Here is a 6,000-nt window from a genome sequence, read left to right on the forward strand (position 1 = left end):
TGTTCAAGTCATTTCAAGGGGAAATATTGTTCAAGAGCAAATGTACAAATAATGTAATATAACATAAATAGAATAGCTAAAAGAAGGGTAATTAGTACAAAACTGAGTGAAATTTATTATCATAAGCTCATGTTAAGCTGTTGAAAGTTATCAAGCTCCTTTATATAAAGTAAACTCTGGAAATTTAAAATATAATTTATTATTTTCTATATAAAATTTGCATGTACGGTCGTACCTTGGGAGTTGAATGGAATCCATTCTGGAAGTCCATTCAACTTCCAAAACATTCAGAAACCAAAGCGTGGCTTCTGATTGGCTGCAGGACATTCGGCTCCCGAAAATCTTTCAAAAACCAGAACACTCACTTCTGGGTTTCAATCGTTCAGGAGCCGATTTGTTTGGGAGCCAAGGCATTCAAGACCCAAGGTACGACTGTACAAAAAAAATCATATACCTTAAAAACAACAAAAATAATAATGACTGGTGCATCTTGGGGAAAAAACAGCAACAACTGAAGAGACCTGTCAACATGAAAGGGGCACATGAAACTTAAAATCAAGGATGTCTGTTGAACCTTTGCTAGAAGCGTATTCCTCAGCATGGGATTGGTGACACTAAATGTCCGACTTCAATTGAAGCTACAGAGCTACAGTAATCGGCTGAAAAACTGGCAACCCTAAAAGAAGAGACAGACTTAATAGCTCTGAGTATTATATACCAACTTTATGGTGTACTATGGAAAGCAAAAATGTTTTTAATTATGCTTGTGTGTGTTTAAGGTATGATACATTATGGGCAAGTCTTATTATTATTTTTTAAAAGGATATTAAGTATTCCATGAAGTATAAAGTTATATAGCTCTCTTGTTGGAGAGCAGAGATGATTGTTCATTCATGCTCAGACAGCAGAATAATGTGAGCTCAAAGCAACAATTGTGCCAGTATTGGACTTCACACATGATTAAATTAGTACAGTACTAGCTGATGTGCATTATACAGTTGCCCGCAACTTCAGTCTCGAAACAGCGATAGACTCAATGGGTGACTAGCTTACTGAGGTGTGGTTACTTTAAAATGAAGACAAAATAATTCCCCCCCCCTTCCAGTAGCACCTTAAAGACCAACTAAGTTAGTTCTTGGTATGAGCTTTCGTGTGCATGCACACAGAAGTGTGCATGCACACGAAAGCTCATACCAAGAACTAACTTAGTTGGTCTTTAAGGTGCTACTGGAAGGAAAAAAAATGTATTTTGTTTTGACTATGGCAGACCAACACGGCTACCTATCTGTAACTTTAAAATGAAGGTAAGTGGCTGTGGTATCTTTGAGGATATGTGGCTTTATTTACACATATATACAGCCTGAGCAATGGGACGCGGGTGGCGCTGTGGGTTAAACCACAGAGACTAGGGCTTGCCGATCAGAAGGTTGGCGATTCGAATCCCTGTGACGGGGTGAGCTCCCATTGCTCGGTCCCTGCTCCTGCCAACCTAACAGTTCGAAAGCACCTCAAAGTACAAGTAGATAAATAGGTACCGCTCTCGCAGGAAGGTAAACGGCGTTTCCGTGTGCTCCAATTATTATTTTTATTATTATTAATTATTTATACCCCACTCATCTGGCTGGGTTTCCACAGCCACTCTGGGCGGCTTCCAACAGAATATTAAAATACAGTAATCCATCAAACGTTAAAAGTTTCCCTAAACAGGGCTGCCTTCAGATGTCTTCTAAGAGTCTGGTTGTTGTTCTCTTTGACATCTGATGGGAGGGTGTTCCACAGGGCGGGCACCACTACCGAGAAGGCCCTCTGCCTGGTTCACTGTAACTTGGCTTCTCACAGCAAGGGAACCACCAGAAAGCCTTCGGCACTGGACCTCAGTGTCTGGGCAGAACGATGGGGGTGGAAGGAATAGGTTTAGAAGGAATCTGCAGTGTCTTTCAGACTGACCCCCCACCTCCAACTTACAAAATTAACTTCACTTCCTATCTGGAGCTAGTCTGAAATAACTATTTCTATAACAATGCAAAAATAGCTGGAAGCTATTTCATTTTCATTTTCATTATTGCTTGCGGCTTACATATATTTCGCAAGCAATCGACAGAGCAGTGGTGTCATTTTTGGAGCGTCACGGAAGTCAGATTCGGTATGTATGTGTGTGTGTGTATATATATATATGTGTGTGTGTGTGTGTAAATATGAAATATGAAAATATGAAAAAGTGTGTTGTGCTCCCCGCCGAATATTAACAGATCTATTGCAGCACAAGTTTTTGTGAACTAGTGTCCATTTGATAAGATGGGTGAAGTGCCATCATTACGGTAGTTGGTTCATACACAGAGAGAACAGAGAAGAGAGGGAATAAATGCAAAGCTGACGTATCGAACAGTAATGGACAACCTGTAGTCTTCCACAAGTTACTGGACTACAATTCCCACCGTCCCTGACCTCTTTGCAGGGTGGCTGGGGTTGATGGGAGTTGGAGTCTAACAACACCTGGAGGGACACGGGTCCCTCATCCCTGGAAGAGAGCGTAACCATCCATGGTAGTGAAAATGGGCAAATGCCAGCTATTAACCTGGCTGATGCATTCTGGGCTAAAGGACCGTTCCAAGTCTGCTCTGCATCAGGGCAACAGGATGAAGGCATCACATTCTGAGATCATATTGTGGAAGGTAATTTTGAGTCCAAGCTGGTGAGCATCTACCATGCACTGGGTGAGTGACATTTGATGATCAATAATTCACTTTCTATTGATAGGGAATCTGCTTTAATTGCTCTCTGGTTTATGGAAGATCGAAGAGGTCATGTCAGTCTCATCTGCTGTGTTTTTTGGTTTAATTAGAACTAGCCTGGGGAGGGAAAAAATTATCTCTGCACATAGGTGGCCTCTCTGTTTATTAACTTCATTCAGCCGTCTTGTGCACTAATTGAGATCTCAAAAACACTGTATAAAAACAATGACTGCTCCCAGACAATCTGTTTCTTGGGCATTCATTCTGATTTGCCTGTGCAAAGTTTATGGGGAGGTTAGACAATGTTTGCTATTTACTGCACATTACATTCTGATTTGTTTCTGGGAGAAATTATGTGATAGTGTATTAAGCAACCATTATCCCACACTTTCCAGTGCGTTTCTTAGTCACTTTCCTTATTGCCAAAAGCCCTATTTTGTTTTGGTGTGTGTGTAAGGAAAGCGGGTTTGTTGTGCAAGAGCTTTAACAGCACAACCTGAATTTGCTGTTATGTCCTTGTCGCTATTATTTGGGTGCGATTTAGTCTGGGAGTACCAAGTGTCTGAGTACAAGGACTGAATGCAGAAGGGCTGGATGAACAGAAGCCAGAAAACAATGAGTTAATGATAGTAGTAAGTATGTGAGAAAGCAATGTCTCCTGATTCACCCTGTATTTGTCACATGCAGCCCTATTTCCATTCCACTGCAGGTTGTATTCTGCAAAAAACCTATGTTATTCGTCTCACCACCTACTGTGGCGAAAATTCCTTAATTTACTTAATTACTTAAATAAACTACTTAATTTATTACTTAATTACATAATTTACATAAGTGATTACGTAAATTTTGTAGTCATTGTAGTCAGAGCGGGTGGCGCTGTGGATTAAACCACAGAGCCTGCTGATCAGAAGGTCGGTGGTTCGAGTCCCCATGACAAGGTGAGCTCCCGCTGCTCGGTCCCTGCTCCTGCCAACCTAGCAGTTCGAAAGCACGTCAAGTGCAAGTAGATAAATAGGCACCGCTCCGGCGGGAAAGTTTCCGTGCACTGCTCTGGTTCCCCAGAAGCGGCTTAGTCATGCTGGCCACATGACCTGGAAGCTGTATGCCAGCTCCCTCGGCCAGTAAAGCGAGATGAGCGCTGCAACCCCAGAATCGGCCACGACTGGACCTCATGGCCAGGGGTCCCTTTACCTTTACGTCATCCCACTTTCTTCATTTGCCATAGTGGCTAGCAGCCATTGCTAGTTTTGTCCCTCACGAATTTGTCTAATCTTTTAAAGCCATTTAAGTTGGTGACTGCCTCCTGGGGACACCTGATGGGGCCCTGATAATCTCTGACTTCAAAAGCAAGAAGTACTGAAAACAAAAGGCTTTCAAATTGGGCAAACCTGCTCTCTTTCTCGACAGATACCCTTTCTCTACCATTAGGTGGCACCAATTAGCTGGTTAACCGCATACTCAACTTTTATTAAACTTTTCCGGTCCTCCACGTTCTTTTATGGAGGTGCAGGGACAATGGGCAAAACCTTGTTATATCATTACATCAAAAGTTATTACAGCATATACACAGTCATACCTCATGTTGCATCCGCTTCAGGTTACGTCTTTTGAAGTTGCATCCCGTGGCAACTCGGAATTACCAGAACGGTTACTTCCGGGTTTCACCACTCGTGCATGCACAGAAGCACTAAATCGCGCCGCACGCTTGCGCAGACACGATGCTTCTGGAGGCGAACGCTTCAAGTTGCAGACATGCCTCCGGGATACCAGTTAGTCCTGGTATGCCCCACGGAGGACCTTAAGGTCCACAAGTGACAACATTTTGGAGGTCCCAGGTCGCAAGGTGGTTAGATTGGTCTCAACTAGGGCCAGGGCCTTTTCAGTACTGGCCCCAACTTGGTGGAAGGCTCTGTCACAAGCGACTAGGGTCCTGCGGGACTTGACATCTTTCTGCAGGGCCTGCAAGACAGAGCTGTTCTGCCTGGCCTTTGGTTTGGACTCAGACTGACCCTTATGTTTCCCTCTTCTTGATTTATTGGCTACTTTTAAAATGAGGCTTCATTTTAAATTGCATTTTAACCTGTAAAGTGGTACCTCGGGTTAAGAACTGGAAGTCCGTTCTTAACCTGAAACTGTTCTTAACCTGAAGCACCACTTTCGCTAATGGGGCCTCCAGCTGCCACCGTGCTGCCAGAGCACGATTTCTGTTCTCATCCTGAAGCAAAGTTCTTAAGCTGAGGTACTATTTCTGGGTTAGTGGAGTCTGTAACCTGAGACGAATGTAACCTGAAGCATATGTAACCCAAGGTACCACTGTATTTTAAATTGGTTTTGTTTTGTTTGTTTTGTTTTTGTCCCCCCCCCCATTATATTTTTACTATGATTTTATTGTTGTTAACTGCCCTGAGCCTGGCTCTGGCCGGGGAGGGCAGGGTATAAATAAAATTTATTATTTATTAAATTTCTTACTTCCGCAACTCGAGGTTCCACTGTATATATATATTTTAAAGCTTGCCCCCCACCCTGAACAAATTTAGCTGCAAGTGCACTTCTGGAACAAGGATTCCCACATTCACATTAGAAGAACTTCCTGGATCAGGCCAATGGCTCATCTACTCCATCCTGTGCTGTCAGCGGCCACTCAGATACCTTTGGGAAGCCCGAAAGCAGGATTTGAGCACAAGAGCAACACTGTACCCTCCTGTGGCAACTGGTATTCAGAAGCATGGATACCTATAACAGCAGAGGCAGCACATAGCCATTGTGGCCAGAAGCCATGAATAGTCCTCTCCTCCATGAATTAATCTTACTCTCTAAATCTAAAGCCAAACTAACACATTGTGTCAGCACATTGATTTCTACTTGTGCAATGGGACTTTCCCTCCTCTCCTCCTCTGCGTTCCCCCTAAAGTCATTCTGGGGGCTCCCACATCCCTCTGGGGCAAGTTTGGCAAAGGTGTGGGAGAGAAAGCGTTGAGTCCTGTTGTGCATGTTATGTACGGAAGTTCTCACCCTGGGCCAGCAGGGGGATACTGTAGATAGTTTTCACTCAGGTCCACATATGCAAATAAGGAATGGAAAGTGACGTTCAGTGATTGGATAGTTACAGAAAGTTGTTACTGTTGCGTTGTAGTGGAGCTCTATATAAGCAGGCTGGCTGAACCCTTCAGTTCAGTTCTGTTCTGGCCTGTGAATAAACAAGAGCTGTTTGAAGAATCGCTGTGTTGTCTGATACGTTCACCCACAACTTAACAGTGCAAGTGGTTTT

This window comes from Podarcis erhardii, assembly GCF_964252035.2.
Source record: "Podarcis erhardii genome assembly, chromosome: 3".
Lineage (NCBI taxonomy): Eukaryota > Metazoa > Chordata > Lepidosauria > Squamata > Lacertidae > Podarcis > Podarcis erhardii.